We start from the raw sequence: 19831 nt of genomic DNA on the forward strand, positions 1-19831 counted from the left end.
GGCACTTGGCTGGCCTGAATCCAGCTCCACGTTCTGGCCAGTGGGATGCAAATGGATGGAGGTGGTGTGTGCAAGTCCTTTTCTTCCTTCTGCCGGCTGCAATGTGGACATGATCAATGGGGCTAGAGCAGCCATCTCGGACCAGAAAGTGGCAGAGTGACAAAACGGAAGAGCTAGGTCTCTGATCACTACAATCCACCACTGCAGAGCCACTGCCTTAGGCTCCTATCTGGACTTTTACCTAAGAGAGAAATCCTTTTCTTGTTTAGAGCCACTGTCATTTCAGGTTTTCTGTCACTCACCACTAGGGTGACCAACTGTCCTGGTATTCCCACTGAAAGTCCCCTGTTCCAGGAAAGCCCTCGCTCAGGTAAGCTGGGAAGGTTGGTTACCCTACACTGACACCAGTCCCATGACACATCTGGAGTCCCACACAGTAAGAAGTCAACAGCAAATATGTAATCCCCAAGGTGGTTCCCTGCCCCTCAGCTACTCCCTCCCTCCCCTTATACTGTCCCCTGTCTTTCCCACAACTGGCAAGTGGAGCGAGGCTGCATATTTTAACATCTCATTGACATCTCAAATAACCCTTGATTAGAAGGCCAGCCATCTGCTGTGTTCAGAGGTGGCATTATAGTGTAACTGGTTTGATTAAACACATGGGTGTTGGAACCAGGTAGGCCCAGTCTGGATTTTGGCCCTAGCACTTGCTTGCTGTGTGCTCCTAAGGAGCTTAACCTCTTTCCTCCCTCCCTCCCTCCCTTCCTTTTCTTTTTTTTTTAGAGTGAGAGAGAATCTTTAGCAGGCTCCACCCTCAGCACAGAGCCCGATGCAGGGCTGCATCTCAATCCTGAGATCATGACCTGAGCCAAAATCAAGAGTCAGATGCTTAACCAACTGAGCCACTCAGGTGCCCCTTAACCTCTTTGAGCTCCAGGTTCAGCTCCCAGAAAACCTGACATATAGTACCCACCTTATAGAATCATCAGGAGGGATGGATGAGAAAAATTGATAGAAAACATTTTGTACTGTGTTCTAGCTTCTAAACAGTATTCAGCAATGGAAGCTGGAGATTGACTGATAGGTGATCCATACTCACCTGCATTCCTGTGAGGCTGAGTCACACTTAATTTGTGGGAGACAGGAGTCCCAGAGCCCCAGGATACTAGTGTGGGGCCCACACTTCCTTTGTCACCATGGGGACCTGAGGCCCCCAGGCGCTAAATGACCTAGGGACTGAGCTGGTGAGGAGCAGATCTGGGACGTGGAAGGCACATGGAAGGAAACGGAGCGTCCCTGCACCAGTGACCTCAGCACCTTCCCCACTGCTGCCCAATCTCCCTTGGTTCTCCTCCGGGGCAAGAACTGGCAAACTCAGAGGGTCGAGTGACTTGCCCGAGGCCACACAGCTAGCCAGGGGCAGGGCTGGGATTTGTACCCAGGGGTGCCTGGTTCCAGAGCTGATGCAGACCCCCTCCGCGGTGATACCAACGCTGGCAGCACATAGAGTCATCTGGAGGGAGTCAGAAGATACCAGCCAGTGGGGCCCATTCTAGACCTATGAAAACAGAGTTGGGCGGGGCAGTGTTGGGTATTTTCAAATAAAAACCAAAACAGCTTTCCAGATGACTCTAACGTGTCATCAGAATTGAGAGCCACAACACAAGCACCCAGAAATCCCATTCTTGTTTAGATGGGGCGATTTTTAGTGGGGCAGCCCTTTAGCAGGAGTTAGGGTGGAGGGGGAGCTCTTTGGTGGCTGCCAGCATCCCCAGCACACCCGACTTTGCACCCCTAGGGCACACCCTGCACCTTTAAATGGCCCGGCCCAAGGAAGGCCAGCCGTCCTGCTCCCTCTGCGTTGCTGAGGCTCTGAAGCATGGTGTCGTGCATGGTCTCCACGGCCTCTGTCACCACATACAGGCTCTCCTTCTCCTTCCGGCGTTGCAGCTCCCTGAGGAACGAGGGCTTTGGGGTCCTCAGTTTCCTGTAAGGATGTGTAGGGGTGGGGCAGGCTCTTGGGACCAGGCCTCCTGGGACGAGGCCTTCCCTGGTGTGACTGGCCTGGACTTAGGGACTGCTTGCTTAAAGTCACTTGGGGGTGGCTAGAAAAGGAGAGAAACTGAGGGGAGCTTGACATCTGTCTTCTACAAGGTATAAAATGTCCAGACCAGAGGCCACCATGTGGCTTTCTACAAGCTGAGTTGGATGAAAGGCTTATGTTTATTTGGCCCATGAGGTGTTCAGAATTTTTGAGAAAATATTAAAATTGGTAGGTTTCACATAAAAATCTCAATTTCTAGCTTCTCTGAAGAAATGGTGCCACCCAGCTCACAGTCCTGCCTGGCAACAGCCCCAGCAGCTGCTGCTCAGCTCTAGGCAGGCTTGTGTCCGCAGGTAGCCATAGTCTTCAACACTCCTTACTGCCTCCCACTCAGCAGCTACCACGTTTCTGTTTTGTTTTGTTTTGTTTTTTTTCCATCTAGGTTGAAATCTCTGACTTAAAATAAGCCCTTCTCACCACCCACCCCCTTGTCCCTGGGCCCCTGGGCTCTCTGCTAATGGTGGACTCTCCCATCCCAACCCACTCTTCAGAGGGGCTTCATTGGAGGTCCTCAAGCTGGCCAGAGCCTTGGGCTTTTCTCTCCTGCTCCCTGATCCCTACTCCAGCCTGGAGGACCTGTGCCCACAGACAGACCTCAGCCAGGAGAGCCCCGCCGGCCTGGTTGGCCCACCTGACTCTCACCTCTTCATCAGAGTTTCCCAGGTGTGAGGGGAAACCACGAGTGTGTGTACAGTCAGTGTGGAGCTGTGGATCACCCCACTGTTCCCTGTCACCTGCACCGGCAGCCTGGTGCTCACACTCATGGCCCCTGTCACGGCTCCTGCCACCATCTCCCAGGTCTGGATGAATTGGCTCCAGTTCAGTTCTGCGGGAAGAGAGGTCCAGGTGGCGAGCAAGGCAGGTTTGAGCGTGGCTAAGGCCTCAGCCCTGGGGTCCAATTTGGCCTCCACCACTTACTGGCTGGGTGTGACCCTGAGCAAGCCACTTAAGTCTTGGAGCCTCAGTTGCCCCATTTAAAAAAGGGGAGGGAAGAGTGACAGGGTCTTCCCCCAAGGGTGGCTGTGAGGATTAACCGAGGAACTGTCAGCATGGGCGCTGGCACACGGCGAGCGCTTGACCCATGTTAAACCATTACTGTTGTTTAAAATTATCATTACTTACCACACAACTGGGGATAGGAGGAAGAAAAACATGGGTTCATCCTTCCCCTACATGGAGGATAGGTGTCCACGGGGTGTCTGGGCAGAGGCTGTCTGCTTTCTCAGCCATGTGAATCTGTCTTTTTTGCAACACTCTGCTACCCACAGGCCCCACCTGAAAGTACCTGGGATGGGGGAGCTGGGCTCCAGCGCATTCATGAGGGAGAAGTCTGTAGGGATGAAGGGGGTGTCCCAAGGCTGGGGTGGCGTCTGTGCTTCTTCCTCACCAGGCAGAAGGGGCACAGGTGTGGGGCGCTGTTCAGGCTGTCGGCGGGCACCAGCTCCCCTCTCCTGCCCAGTTCTCTGACCACACTCCTGGCGTCCCTTGCAAACAGGGACGACATGTTCCTGGAGGAGCGAAGAGAGGGCAGGTGTCCTACAAGGCTGTGGGGACCTTGGTGAAGTCTCAGCTGAACTGAATTTCTAGCAGAAGTGTGAGGAGTGGGGAGCCCTGAGCAGGCTTCTCCCAGGTGCTTCTGACCTAGGGCTGGGTTCTAAAGTCAGCAGATAGGTGGAAATCCCAGGTGGTCAAAACCACCCTGGAAATAGCCTTTAAATCACTCCCCTGGAGAAGCTCCAAGGCTAAGGACTCCCTTCTTAGTTTTAGAACAGGTGTTCCCTTGGGAACATTACTAAATCTCTCTGCTCCTTGGTGTCCTTGGCTGTAAAGTAGAAATTTATTCATATTTATATAAAATATAGACAATTACTATCTATAACAGTACATCCTCCATTGGACTGTTATGAGGACTAACAAGTTGATGTTGGCATTTGTTGATAAGCTGTTACCCTTTGTGTTCTGGCCTTGCTTGCTTTTCTGAGGTAGTGGGTGCCCAGGTGGGTGGGAGGAGGGAGAGGAGATGGGGGTGGCATGAGAAGGGAACAGGGATTCCTCTCTCTTCTCGCTCCTCTTAGCACACATAATTGAGTTTTCTGGGTAGAGGCATCTAGGATGAACCTCTGTTTCCCCCTCCGGTGGGCCCCAGTAGCATTTTGTTCCTACGTCTTTGATGGAGTTTGCCATTTCTGTGAGCACCTTCCTGAGGTGGGCCCTGGCAGTCACCGAAGGCTTGTGAGCAGGGCAATGACACTGCAAGCCAGTGCACGTGTTTTAGGACCAGCACTCACCGCCCACTGGAAAGGGGAGACTGCAGGAGCTTATGACTACTGTCCAGGGGAGTGGGACCCAGGGCTCCAGTGTGATGTGGGGGCCAGCCTTGTCTGCAGCCCCAGGGAAAGGAGGCAGCTGAGGGACCAGCTTCTCCACCAGGCACGGTGCCCAGGGCCCACGCTACTTTTAGGGCCCATGAAAATGTTTTAATTTACTTTAAATCAGAAGAAACAAAGAAGATTTTAGGTCTAAGAGAGTATCTTAATACAGAGTATTAATATATTCATCTTTATGCCAATAGTCTTTTTTTCCTTTTCTGTCCAACTTAAAGTCAAAGAGAAACTTCCGTGTTGTTGGAAATGGGCCAACACAGCCTTAAATGACAATATTTGCTATTTCTACGGAGGAAGGGGCCCCGCAAAGTGACTGCGGCCTGAGGAAGCGCGGGCCTGCTCAAGCCTGTAGGGGGCGCCAGAGGCGCGTCCACACGAGCGCGGAGAGGGGCGGCTGCGGGGGCGCCTAGGGAGATGGTGCTGGCTCAGGTAGTGACCGAGGGGACCCTGGGGGACCGTCTGAGGGCAGCGCCAGCGCCAGCCTGGAATCGGGGAGGGTAAGTAGACACTCTCCAAAGGGTGGGGGGGGGGTGCAGAGAAGGACAGGCCGGGAGAGGCGGGGGGGAGGGGGGACTGTGGGCCTGCCCTCCTGCCTGGAACCCCCTCCCTGCCCCCCAGTCCCGCAACCCCTCCAGGACCCGGGGTTCCCGGCCCCCCACACCCACCTGAGGCTCTGGGCGGCTGCCTGTAGGGCGGTGGCCGGTGACCGTTCCGGACTGTAGGCTGTGCCCAGCGCAGGAACTCTCTGGAACCCGCGTCTAGCACTACAGGGTTTCCAGCCCGGCCCCTGCCCAGGCGTCGTGGTACCCCACCCTCTCCAGCCCTGACCCTGACACATGGGGTGAACCTCCAGCTTTCAATAACGGCGTGTGGACTTACATTAATAATACTTAGGCTTTGTGTTCTTTAATCAAAGCTGATCTGATCCCACCCCCTCTGTCTTGCCCCCCACCTTCTTCCATTGCTTCTCCCCAGAGACAATCACTTTAAATGTGTTTTGTTGCTTGTTTTGGTAATTACCTCCCTTATTTCTTGTTTAAAGGGCATTCTTGAGATATAATTCACAAGCCATACAGTTCACCCCTTGAAAGTGTACAAATCAGTGGCTTTAGTATATTTACAGACTTGTGCAGCCATGACCACAGTCAGTTTTAGAACATGTTCATTACTTCCCACCCTAACCACTGTGATGTACTTTCTGGGCTCTCTGGATTTGCCTGTTCTACATATTTCATATGAACGGGATAATATAATATGTGGCCTTTTGTGCCTGACATCTCTTAATAATAACCTTGCTCAGTTGTAGGCATCGTCCATAGACTTACACCAGGGAGGATGAGGATTTAGGGTCTCCTTGGCTCTACACACCACAGGTCCCATCACAATTATGACTATGTAAACACTACTCAGCTATTAATAAACCATAATTATTTTTCCTTTCCTGTAGGGTTTTTGTTTTGTTTCTCATTGTCATTTTTCCTTCTATTTTCTATGTGTTTGTATCTAATTAAATCCAAACTTCCAGTTCCTTAAATCTTGTATTTAATGTCTCAGATTCGAGGTATTCTATCAATTTTCTCTTCCTGGAGAGATCTCCCCCAGAGCCTTCCTATCTGCTCAGATGGGGACTACTTGTCCTTTGCCGCCCCCCCTCCCCCACCCAACTGTCATCCCGGGAATCCCCCTGTCTCTATTCTACACTAAATCTTTTTCCTGTCGCCAATATTTTCCTTCTGGGTTTCTCTCATTTTGTTGTATCACAACCTCTCATAGTTTTCTGGAAAATGAAACATGGACAGTAATTTTAAAAAATTTTTGTCTGAAAATGCCCTTATTCTACCTTCAAACTTGATGTAGACTTCTAGGTGGAAATAACTTTCCATTAAAATGTAGGAAGTCATTGTTCCATTGCCTCTAGTTTGCTGTGTGTGGTTGTAATTTAAAGTTATTCTTTTCTTTTTTCTTTTTTTTTTTAGAGAGGGAGAGAGGCAGGGGAGGGGCAGAGGGAGAGGGAGAGAGAGAATCTCAAGCAGGCTTCATGCCCAGTGGGGAGCCTGAGGCAGGGCTTGATCTCAGGACGCTGAGATCTTGACCTGAGCCAAAATTAAGATCAGACACTTAACCCGACTGAGCCACCCAGGTGCCCCCTATATTTGATCTTTTGTAAATAACCTTTATTCTTCTCCCTGGATTTTTACTTTGTCCTGCATGTTCTGAAACATCACACAAATGTGTTTTGGTATGGTCCTATTTTCATCCATTTGTGTCAGGTATGTGATGGGCTCTTTAAATCTGGAAACTCATATTCTGGTTATGGGATATTTTATTGAATTATTTTGTTGATGGTATCCTCTCCATTTGTTTGTGTGTGTGTGTGTGTTCTCTTTTTGAGAACTTGTTTTATCCAGCTGTTAGGCTTCTGAATTTCTTATTTTTCATCTTGTGACTTTTTACTTTACTTTTTGGGAAAGCTCCTCAACTTTACCTTCTGATCCTTCTATTGAGTTTTTATAATAGTTTTAATTTCTTTTTTTTCAATAAAAAAACTAAAGTTTAATAGACATTGAAGGGGTAACAGCCACTTGTAGTCTACATTGAAAAGTAATTTTATTTTATTTTTTTAAAGAATTCATTTATTTATTTGAGGTTGGGGGGAGAGCACGAGAGCACAAGCAGGGTGAGTGGCAGAGGGAGAGGGAGAAGCAGGCCCCCCACTGGGCAGGGAGTCCATCAGTGGGGCCAGATCCCAGGATCCTGGGATCATGACCGGAGTCGAAGGCAAAGGCTCAACTGAGTGAGCTACCCAGGTGCCCCAAAAGGAATTTTAATCATAGCTAAAACAAACTAAAATCAAAGAATCCTATTAAGAAATAATAAAAATTATAAACATTTAATAACACCTAATATGTAGATACTTAAGATCCTAAACAAAAGTATTAAAAGGGCCTTGAAATTTTTTCCCAACAATTCATCTCATAAAATCAATTTCTGAATAGCTCATATCCTTTGCTTTGGTGTTTTGTCTGCTATCATCTAAACATTAGTACAGTAGAAAATCACTTATATTCTTTTCAAATGCTTGGCATTATAATGTGATCTCCTATCTTTCCTCAAATTAAATTTTGCTCCACATATTCCACATGTATGCAGACGAACATCCCTGTGCTGTTCCAGCTGTTCATATTTGGGAATATCTGAAAGCAGACCTGGCATTTAGTCTTGCCAGCAGTTAAATGAGAAATCATGTGCCGTACATGGTCATGTTTTCTGAGGTTTCCTTGATCACAGGTGGAACAAACATTCCTGGACATGCCTTTGTGCAGTCACAACTGACGTTCTCTTAAAAACTGCTTTCCACGTGTCTGACAAATGAACTGTTTTTCCTTAGTATGAACAGTATAGTGTTCTCTTAAGTCACCCCTCTGATAAAATCCTTTTCTGCGCAGATTACAAAAATGCTTTCGTCTGTGATCTCTTTCGTTTTCTTCATGATGGCACTCTTAAACACAATCTGGTCTAGGCAGCTAGACGTATGTTCAAGCACTAGATTTTCAGTTTCAAAACACTGGCCACAATTGGATGTCAAAAAGGACAGGCAGAATGTTTAAATAACTGCTTTTTTGGGGATACTGTTTATCTGGAAATGATTGTCCCTAAAATCATCCAACGTTTCCACAAACATATCTCTTACTTCTGACTGCTCATCAGGATTCTCTTCCATGTCCGTTTTCTCCTCCATATTTCCTAACTTGTTCCTTGTCAGATCTTGGGGTTCTCTACCTCTTTGAGCATGATCCTGAAGCTGCCTCCCCTTAACAAGGACCTGTCCGCATTTCCCACACGCACAGATATGATCAATGTGTTTGGCTAAGTAATGAGATGACAGGTCCTGCTCAGTTATTGTGAATCCGCACAGCTCACAGGATGCATTTTCATATCCTCTTGTACCGGACTGCTGTTGTTAGGGGGCCTCATGTTTTCTAGACCACCTCTTTCATCAGCATTTATCGACATCCGAGGTTTTAGCGTTTTCCTACCACTTAATACCAATAACTTCTTCAACGTAGTATCTATGAAATGGCTCTTCAAGTTCATCTAATTCATTGTTGTCAGTGGATTCATTACAGTCGTTATCAGTAACTTTAATAGTGTTAAAGTCTTTCAGTTCGTCTGTAGGAATATCTTCTGGCTCCATCTTGGTAATGGTTCTTTTCCTCTCAGCCCCTCTGCTTTTTTCTTTGCTGGCTAGTTCAGACTCCACTGTGCTACTCTTTCTGCTCCCCGTGGTTGGAGTCGAATCAGCAGCAGCCTGGCTGGTGTCTCCTCTGTATTCGTCTGTCTGTGTAGAAAATACTTTGGAAGATTCCTTTTCACCACATTCGGCTTTGATAGTACCATCTTTTCCACCTCTAATATCTACTCTTTTGTGATAGGATCTTGTGTTTTGTTATGAATGTCTGTTAGTACAGGTTAGCACAGGCTCACCTAATAATTTTTCACAGCTAAAGCCAAATCCACAACTATCACAGGTAAAACTCTGTCCAAAGTGCCGTGACACGTGTTCTTTTGGAGCTGATCATTTGGATGCTGAACTCTTTTTTACATACATCAAATAGTGGTTCGGGAAAATTGCCTAATTGTAAAGACTCTTCATCAAGCTCTTGATTGTGTGGTGTATTTACTGTTGAACTTGGCTCTGCACACCACCTGTCGGCTTCACTGCCATTTCTAGCCACTGTGTCTTATACCAAATATCATTTTGCTGTTCGGTTTGCTAGAAGCAGAAGATGAACGTTTTGAGCCAGAACAGTCTGCATCCTGAATGTCTTCTAAGCACTCAGGAATGTTGTACACCTGTGGGCACCTCATCGCCACTTTAAACTGCTCCAAACCGGAGGGAGCAGTCATAACCTTCCCTAAAGACAGAAATTGCAAAATGAGATCAGAACACTCGGCACTAATTTTCATGTTGCTGAGATTCAGTTGTGCTGAAGGTTCAGGAAAAGCATTCTAAAAGAGGGGCTACAGGCAGCCAGAACGGCTTTATGTGCTTCAAAGTAAATACCATCGATTGCAGTACACAGTCACATAGAAAACCCCACTCCCTTTGGTTGTTTAACTGCTGAAGGATGGAGCTGCGTGGCTGGGCTTTGTCATCATCTGTCAATTAGAGACCAGCTGCAGCAGGAACTGGGGCTGCGGAGGTTTTAGGGAGTTTAAGGCAAATTGGCCATGGGAAAGGCGGGCAGAGGCGAGGGGGCCCTCAAGTTTTAATTTCTAAGACCTCTTCTTTTGTTCTCTCAGTGTTCCTTTTAATTTTTTTTTAAGATTTTATTTATTTATTTGACAGAAGAGAGAGACAGCGAGAGAGGGAACACAAGCAGGGGGAGTGGGAGAGGGAGAAGCAGGCTTCCAGCTGAGCAGGGAGCCCAATGCAGGGCTCGATCCCAGGACCCTGGGATCATGACCTGAGCCGAAGGCAGACGCTTAACAACTGAGCCACGCAGGCACCCCTCAGTGTTCCCTTTAAAATAGCTCAAAAAGCATAATTTGGAAAAGTAACATATAATGATCAATACACAGGTATAATTTTGGGGGGGGGTTAATTTTTTTTGAAGCAATTCTGGACAAACGAAAATGTTTCAAGAATAAAAAAGAAAAAAAAAACCTCTTGTTTTAAACATTTTACCACCTCTTCTTGGTCACATATCTATCTCTCTGTCCCTTCATTAATCACCTTATTTTTTGATGCATTTCACAGTAAGTTACAGATTACCAGTACACTTCACCCCAAACAATTCATATTGTTACTAGAGTTCAGTATTTGTTTACTTTTTTTGGAGTAGCATTAATATACAGCAAAATGCTCATATCTTTAGATACTATTTGATGAGTTTTGACAATTGCATGAACCTTTAGCAAGGTACAGATCTATCACTTCAGAACATTCCCTCAAGTGTGCCGATCCCTGGCTCCATGCTACCTGGAACGGCAGAAGTGGGTGGCCCTAGGTCCCCTGAGCTCATCAGGGGCACTCCCAGCATAGACTGGGGCGGGGCCAGGCCTCTCTGGACTGACTGCCAGCCACTGCAGCATGGAGAGAGTCCCATACGGGGCAGACAGGGGCTGCTTGGCTTCCAGATTCCAGGTTGACCTGGCGCTACTCAGCTCCATATTCAGGCCACTGAAGGAGGAAGGCCTCCTGCAGCAGGCCATAGGTGATGGCCAAATCCTCATCCTGGAGTAGGGCAAGGAGCTCAGGTTTGAGGGTGAAGGGGATGTTCCCGGAGTAATTGAAGTTGGACTCCAGGATGCTCCTTACCTAAAATAAACAGTATCTGATGTTACAGGTCAGCATTTGAGGTCGGAAAGAGAAAATTTGTCCCCAAGAGGGCCATGCAGGGTAACTGAAAAGGACAAGAGCTTTGGAGTCAAGGGGACCAGGAGTCATGTCCTGGTCGTGTCCTGTGATCAGTGTGATTGTGGACACATTATTGAAAAATGCTGAGCATTAGTTCCTCAGCTGCTAATTGGTTACGCTAACATTTCCCTTGTAGAATAGTGGCATCTGCAGTCAGATGTGTATACACGTACATACACGTGTGCAATGTGTGTATATGTATATGCGTATGTCTGCACACACATACGTACTTACATATATGTATGAGGAGAGAGAAAAGAGAGAGCAATTCCCAAATGGTGACTGTGTTAGTAAAGCAGGGATATGACTCTGAGCCCCTGAGTTCCCAAACCTGGGTTCTTATATGGCTATTTTAGAACTGGGGGTGTTGGGGGGGCCTCGGCAGGGGTTGCCATGGAAACAGAGACCCTCCTAAGGTAGCCTCATACCCACTGGGCCTGTTCCCTAGAGGCAGATGTAGCCAGGGATTTCCCAGTTGCCAAAGCAGGATCCTGTCTCCCTTCCTGGCAGAAACCTCCATTATCTCTTTTTCCTCAGAGTCATTCTTAACTCTGGTTCTTTCACCCTCTTCCCTGGACGTTGACCCTTGGGGATTTCTCACCAGCTCCTGCTGCTGGAGCAGGATCCTCTTCTTCATGGACTAGGCCAGCAGATCATGTTGGGTGTCACTCAGCGCTGGGAACGGGGACATTTGGGGAAAGAGAGTCATATTTTCCTCTCCCCGCTGTGAACTAGGAGACCCCATGAGAGGGTAACTCTGAGGCAGAGGAATAACCCACTGGACTTGAAGGTCAAGTTCCCTGTACTGGAAGGTCCTCCTCCTGCTCTTGGGATGGTCTCCAGGATGCTACATGACATGGTCCAGAGGATGGGATCCCGAGGCTGGAGCCTGGAATCATCCCACCCACAATGATCTGTTGGATGAACTTGGGTGGGTCACTTTCTAGACCTCAGGCTGGGTCTCTGTTCACATAGCAAATTTATCTCACTAAGCCCTCCAGACTTTGGAGAGAGGTGATATGTGAGGATGAAGATCATGATATTTGAAGGGTTTTGGAGAGGTGGCATCCAACCCATGGATTTCATGAGGGCTGCAGGTCAAACTTGTGACTTTCCTACATTTCCTCCAAATCACTCTTACCCATTATGGCTTCAAGGAGGTAAATGATGTGGAATCTTTCCTGGATCCATAGGTCTCTTATGTCCTCTTGCATCTCATTTAGGATTTTGCCACCAAAGTCATCCAGAGGATCCCAGGGGTTCCCATCCAGCTGTAGGAGACTGGTATTATTGGTAATATGATATTACTACTACTACAACTAGTATTTCTAAGTAATTTTGCCTGTGTCTTTTAAGTCTGTAAGTGATTCACGACGGTGGGAGGTCAGGGTGCTTTACCTGTGCCAGGGGATTCCTAGCAGCCTCAGTAATTGGGACTGCGCTCCCTGGCCCTGTCGTGCCTGGGGCCAACGTCCTGCATCTCTCGCATCCTACTCTTTCCCCTGGCATTGCCCCATTCCCCCTCCCCCATGTGCCTTGGTAGCAGTATCTCCTAAACCTGCCCCCGTTACCACTTTTGATCAGCCCTAGGTAGCTGTAGGAACCCCTCACCTCATCCATGAGGTTCTGCAAAGCCTCTCGGTTCCCAAGCATGTTCAGGATATTATGGAATATGGCATCCTGAGCGTCCTTTGAGAGCTGGGCGAGGGCCTCCGTTCCTGGAAAATCTCCTCATGTAGGTGCTTGACATCTGCCCTCAGGAATCAGCAACAACGAGAAAATGGGTACAATTCTTTGATTAGAACATTCCTGGGATGATCAGCCCTTCCCCATCAATAGGAGCCCTTTTATCAACCAAAAGCATCTCTGTGAATGGCATGTTTGAGCTCTGGGAATAGGCTAGAAATAACAGACTAGCAAACAGACAATCATAGTGATATGAAATGAGGGGGGTAGAACGCAGGGAGCAGAGATGGGAGATTCTGGAAACAGGTCATGGGAAGTGGAAGAAAATGACCAGGTGCTCATTTCTTGGACATGTCTGACATAAGTGGATTCTAATGTGGGCTCTTTGAGATGAGGATCTTAAGTGCCCTGGGCTCAGTTTCTACATCTGTTAAATGGGGATGTTAAAAGGATTAAATTGAGTTTATGTATGGAAAATGCTTGGGGTAGTACCGGGTGCACATGAGCTGTCCTTCTTACTGTGTAATTCTGCCTGTATTGTCTATATCCATAGAGAATTAACCAAGGAATTGGGGCGCCTGTGTGGCTCAGTCAGTTGGACATCTGCCTTCGTTTCGGGTCTTGATCTCAGGGTCCTGGGATTGAGCCCCACGTCGGGCTCCCTCCTCAGTGGTAAATCTGCTTCTTCCTCTCCCTTTGCCCCTCCCCCTGCTCATGCTCTCTCTCTCTCTCTCTGTGTGTCCCTTAAATAAATAAATAAATAAAATCTTTAAAAAGAAGAATTAATTGAGGAATGGATTCAGGGGCTCTCTGCTTTTGCTAGCAGACTTAAGGTGGCCTCAAGATGATGTGAGTGAGAGGCCAGTGGAATGGAAGCTGCAGCGACACAGGCATTTCTGTTTGGTTCACTGCTGTGTCCCCAGGGCTCAGAATAATGCCTGCTGCCCACTAAGTCCTTAATAAATGTTGGTCACAGGCATGCACAAATGAATAAAAGAACGAATAAGCAGAGCTGACCAGATCATATATTTGGAAGTAGAGCTCAGTTTTCTGAGTTGCATGGAAACTCCAATTTGGGTTCTTGGCTTTGCAGGTTCCTACCCTGGAGGCCCCTTAATTCTCTCTTAATAGACACTCACCTTGCAGGAGGACTCCCCATATTCTTCCTGGAAACAGAATCACAAGTGAGCATCTCTTTTCACATGCACAAATTTGCTTTTGAGACACTTTGGAGGGTTCTGTTCTCTACCACTTCCTCTTGCCAAACCTCTTCCTGCCCCAATCTGGGTTCATCCGTCCATTTCCATGGCCTTTCTGAACCTTTCCTATTCCACAAAAACTAGGGCCAGGCCCCAGGGCCTTGGTGGCAAAGGCCAGGGCAATCTGCCCTGCTGACCAGATGTGTGCAGGATGGGATCCTCATCCTCGCCTCCAGCAAACACATACCTATTGGGGGGATGGGACCTCTTATGAGGGTGTCTAAAAGAGAAAGTACATCCCCCACCCAAGATTAGCTTCTGAAGACATTCAGTTTCTCTGACCTTTTTTTTTTTTTTAATTTTTTTAGAAGATTTTATTTATTTATTTGACAGAGAGAGAGATAGCAAGAGCAGGAACACAAGCAGGAGGAGCGGGAGAGGGAGAAGCAGGCTTCCCGCCGAGCAGGTAGCCCGATGTGGGACTTGATCCCAGGACCCTGGGATCATGACCTGAGCTGAAGGCAGACGCTTAACGACTGAGCCACCCAGGTACCCGGTTTCTCTGACCTTCTGCCCCTGACTTCCTTGACCCCCTCTTTTCCATCTACTCCTGCCCTTTGCCCAGGGGCCAGATCTTCCTGCCTCAGGTAAGGACAGCAGAGGTAATCATGGGGGCTTTCGTGCAAAGTGGTCTCCTGGAGGGATATAGTCCCATCTTCCTGCCTTGAAAATCACCCACTCACCTGATGATGGTAGGAAACTCACAAACCATTTCCCTGGAAAGAAACAGAAGTGCTCATTCACAAAGCCTTATTCTCCTCTCCCCTTGCCTCCTCCCCACCGCTCTCCTTCCTCTTCCCAGATTTCTCCTCCTCTTCTTCCTACCCACGCCCCCCCACCCCCTGCCCCTGGATTTCTTACCTCTTCCCACTACTTCAGTTGACTTGGTACCTAGGCACGTGGAGACCCAGGCAGCCCCCCAACAACCCTATCTCAGTGTTCAAAGGAGAAAGGTGACTTTCTCTGTGGCCAGAGGCCTGTGCCAGAGTCAAAGGCAGGGGAAAGTAGGAGGTGGTGGAGGAATCTTGCTGGAAAGGTTTCTCTGTGGGTCTGTGGGGGCTGAGCCCTATGCATGGCTCTTACTGGTACCGAAAGGGGGTCAGGGCTCAGCAGTCTAGGCAGAGAACCTGCCCAGCTCTGGAGCTCACCTTTTGGAAAGGCTTTTTTGTTTGTTGTTTGCTTTTTGTTTTTAAGATTTTATTTATTTGAGAGAGCAGAGCGAGAGAGAACAAACAGGGGTGAGGGGCAGAGGGAGAGGGAGGAGGAGAATCCTCACTGAGCAGGGAGCCTGATGTGGGGCTGGATCCCAGGACCCTGAGATCATGACCCAAGCCGGAGGCAGACGCTTACTCGGCTTATCCACCCAGGCGCCCCTTGGAAAGGTTTTCTGCTTGTCATCATCTGTGATGAGAATGTCTGGATGGGAAGAAGTCAGGCCAGGACAGCTGAGGTTATTCCTGCTGGACTCTTTCATATCTCTGCACCTGCAGCCCCAGACTTCCTCCTCCAGGCCAGCTGCGGCAGCTCTTCTCAGTGGGGCCTGGAGACCCCTCCCATCGTAGTCCCCCATGATGCTGGCTAAAACTCAGAACCGCTGACCTGACTCTGAAGAGGACCCTGGAGCCTGCCTTTTGCATAAGCACCTTGGTTGATCACTGTGCTCTCTGACATTGGAGAACTGTCTCTGTAAGGTAAAGGTAATTGGCTTTGTCCCTCCTTCTTTGGGTAGGATTGTCTCTTTGGTGCCCTTTGTCTTACTCTCCTGAGGTCTCCTCCCTCACTTGTTTCTGCTCCAAATCCTGCCCCCTTCTTGGGTGATTTCACACTGCATATAAGAAATGCTGAGCCCTGGGATTTGCCCAACAGTAGGATTTAAGTGTTGGGCCAGGGACAAGAGCCTGTGAAGGAGACAGAATAGAAATGATCCCATAAAGGAGATCCCAACGACCAGGGTGTCCTAGTATCTAGGGGAGAGAGAGCTCCAAGGACGGAAGAGTCACGTGTGTGCTCTTGGTGACATCCGTGGAGTAAATTCACTGGGAGACAGACTTTGGTGGGTTGAGGTGTGAATGCCAGGGAGGGGTGAGCGCACAACATGTAAATGGTACTTTAAGGAAGCGGTCTGTGAGGGGACAGTGGTTGGGAAGAGGCGGTCACTAGAGGGGACACTTGGGTGAGGGGGTTTATGAGAGGACAGGGACCTGATCTCGTAGTCAGGTCACAGGGAAGGATGACTTTTGTCAGTCACATCACCACACGTTCATCACTACTTCTCACAGCCACTCTGGAGACGGGCTCATTTCCATTTTATAAACGAGGTGGCTGACAGAGTCTGATTTTCTTTGAAATTGCACAGCCAGTGCCGTGACAAGTTACTGAACTGTGCTACACTTACGTTCCTCTCTGATTTGTCATGATGATTGCAGTAGTTCATTGAAGTCCAAGGTCTGCAGCCCTGGGCCGTGCTAAAGGTTCCTTGTCCCGGGAGCCCAGAATGTGTGAACAGCAAGTCCCCCTCGCCCCCTAGTGGACCTGGTGTGACTTGCAGGCGCTGCTCTGAGAGCCTTTAACTTGGTTCGGTTCACGCTTGCCAACACTCGTGAAACATGAAGTGTTGTTTTTCCCCCCTCCCTAAATATATAGCACGTTTTCATTTACCACAAGCTTGATAGCACTAGCATCTCCTGGTGGCCTCAGCAGGAGTCTCTGACCTCAGAAATGTGAGTCCTGTCTTCGTTTGTATCCCTCAGGAGAGAGCGGCTTTCGAGAGGGGAAGGAGCACCCGGTCACTGCTCTGCCCGTTCATGGAGGAGGCCGGGGACATTTCCCAGCTGTGGGGGCACACACATCCTACCACCCACCGCCCCCACCCAGCACTCCTGAAACCTTGCTGCGGGGAGATACAGACAGTCTCCCACGTGGAGAGGGACAAACGGGGGCCCAGACGGAGGTGTCCTTAGCACGGGGCAAAGTGCAGCCCCAATCCCACCATCTCCAGTCATTCAGGGACTCACTCAGGCCGCTCTCAGCAGCTCACATGGGGGAGCCACAGGTGCTCCCCAGGTTACCCATAACTGCAGGTCCAAGCCCCTGGGATATCAGCATGATCCCAGGCAAAACTGCAGACATAATGCCCTAGGGGCATAATGCAGGGTTTTATCTACACCTCCCCCCGCCCCCAGCCTCAGGCCCCCGGCACACTGACACTCTGGGCTCTGACTCCACGAGGGGGAACCTTCTGCATCACACAGCAGCTGCATCGCTGGGTGGAGTGGTGAGTGCCGGGGCACGGCCAGCTCAGAGTCCTTGGCCTGTCCCTTCCCACATGGAAGTCCCAGTTAGAGGTGAGCCTGATACAGCTGGGGTCCGGCTCCTCAGGGATCGGGATGCCCTCACCACACACACACCCCTCCCTGTAGTATCCTTATGGCAACATTTTGTCATGGAGCATCCTGGTGTCACTTACCTCCTGTCAATGGCAGTAGATAGAAGGAGCTAACCTCTCCAAACACACAGAGTCAGTGGACTTTGCTTCTGAAGAAAGACCAGCCCTGCCCAAAGCAACTCTCTACAGACGGGTAGGGAGGAGGATGGGATTCACACTTTAGACAGAGGTCAGAGACTCTGCTGAGGGCAAAAGGAGAAGCTATTAAGGGGCATGGAGAATAATAAAGTGCTTTTAATTTAAGGAGGAGGAAAATGGGACAAGTCGGGTTTGTGGACACACTTCAGGCCTAAGGGTGAAGAGACTGAACCTTTACAGTGGCCCAGTGCAGTGAACACTGGACTTACTGGATCTGACTTAATCCTCATAACAGATCAGAAAGGAAAATAATGTGCAGAACAGCTTGATAATTTGCTATAGCACTTGCTGTGTGACTTTGGAGGAAATTAGAATGCCTTCATTGGGATTCAGCTGTTGGGGAAATAGAATGCAAAAGAAATTCTTCTCCTAAGCCAAGAAACCTGCCCACCAAGGTAGTCAAGAAAGAAGAGAGTGTCATTACTGAGTCAGTGTTAAACCGGAGTGTGGTGCACATCACGCAACCCATTTGGAGATTGCAAAGAGATAGAAATTTCACTTTTTAATATAGCCATGCAGATACAGCCAATTTCATATATACTGGCAAGATAAATGAAAACTAGTTCTCCAGGAAGCAGCCTCGACAGCACCATCTATCACACAGAATGATTTATCCTGACTTTACCTAATTGGGGTGACCACCTATGTTAGTTAATTAGCTTTACCTAGAAGAAAAACACACGTCTCCTATTTTTATGAGGGGAAGTAGATTGGCAACTTGGAGCACGGTACGCATTGAACGTGGGCTCCGGTCCTTCCACGGAAACTGGGAGGGGTGATACCTCTTCATTTTTACCGTTCAAAGAGTGGTTCTCAGGTCCTTGAGAAAGACATTCCTGAGTCCTAAAGCTGAGTTTTCAAAAGGATGTATATGTATTTCAAAGAGAGGAGAAAGTACTTACAATCACTTGTTTTCTAAAATTAGCATTCCAGTAATGAGACACCTGTCAGCACAAAGCGCGTGGTGCGCCCTGAAGAGCAGAAGGCTGGAGGGTGCGTGAGCGTGCGCAATGCAGTGCGGAGCGGACCCAGAGGTTGGAGGAGGTTTCCTTGGGCTGCGGGAAGGGGGCCGAAATTGAGGATGAGGCGTGAGTTGATCCGGACGGGGGAACATATGAAAGATAAGGGAAGTGTGTGTTCAGTAAACTGGAAGGCTGTGGGGTTGGAGGCGGAGAGGCAGGATGGCGGATGAGGCTGGAAAGAGAGGCAGGGGCCTGACACGTCTGGGGCTGTGTCCTTGAAAACCCTGCTAATGGGACCCGAGCGGCTCATGGAAGTGCTCTCAGCAGGAGTGCAGGGGTCATCAGGGATTGGTTTGCACAGAGATATAATTCATATTACCTAAAATACACCCTTTCTGCGCTTTTTATGAGGTTCAGCAAATGCCTACAGTTGTGTCACCACCCTCCTCAAGGACCCTTGTGGCTTTTTGTAATCAGCCGGTCTCCTGACCCTCAGCCCCTCGTAACCACTGATTGGTTTTCTGCCTTGGCACGTAAATGCAATCCTACTGCATGACCCTCCGGAGTTTGGCTTCTTAGCGTCGTGCATTTGAGTGTCCTGTTTCATCGTCTCATCTTGTGATGTACTCCTGCTCCATGTATCACTTGTGTGTCTTCCTTTCTGCTGCTGAGGATGCACTTACCTGCTTACCAGTGCAGGACGTTTCAGTTGTTTCCAGTTTTTGGCACTTCTGCATAAAGACTCATTTGTGCACATTTTTCTGCGAACATGGGTTTTCATTTCACGTGTAAACACTTAAGAGTTGGACCGCTGGGTTGTATGGTGTGTGCTCTTTAACTTCACGAAAAATTGCCAAATTGTTTTTTGAAAGTGGCTGCCGTATTTTGCATTCCCCACAAAGTTCCAGTTTCTCTGCACCCTTGATTGCACTTGGCCTTGCCATGTGTTCTGATTTTCCTCGTTCTCATGGCTGCGTTGTGGTATCTCACTGTGGCTTCAGTTTGCTTTTCCCTAATGACTGATGGTGTCGAACATCTTCTCCCATGCTGGCCTTCCACCCAATCTATGGATCTTCTTTGGTGAAGTATTTATTTAAATCTTTTGTCCATTAAAAAGTTTTTTTTCTTATTTAAAATTTTGATGGTTCTCCCCCCCCCAGTTTTATGAGATCCAATTGACATACAGCACTGTGTAAGATTAAGGTGTACAGCATAAGGACATGACTTACATCTATTATGAAATGATGACCACAGTGAGTTTAATTAACATCCATCATCTCCTATAGATACAAAAAGAAAAGAGAAAAACACATTTTTTCCCCTTTGTGATGAGAAACCTTAGTATTTACTCTCTTTACAACTTTCAAATATACCACAGACCGGGACATTGGCTGGCTCTGTCAGTGGAGCGTGAAACTCTTAATCTCAGGGT

At 48.4% G+C, this 19831-nt stretch overlaps 1 pseudogene; it reads right to left on the reverse strand.

Annotated features, from left to right (window-relative positions):
• Positions 1-7548: 7548 nt before the first annotated feature.
• On the reverse strand, positions 7549-12562 carry LOC118530838 (zinc finger and BTB domain-containing protein 1 pseudogene; annotated as a pseudogene).
• Between the last annotated feature and the right edge of the window lie 7269 nt (positions 12563-19831).

This window comes from Halichoerus grypus, chromosome 5 (genome assembly GCF_964656455.1).
Source record: "Halichoerus grypus chromosome 5, mHalGry1.hap1.1, whole genome shotgun sequence".
NCBI classification, from domain to species: domain Eukaryota; kingdom Metazoa; phylum Chordata; class Mammalia; order Carnivora; family Phocidae; genus Halichoerus; species Halichoerus grypus.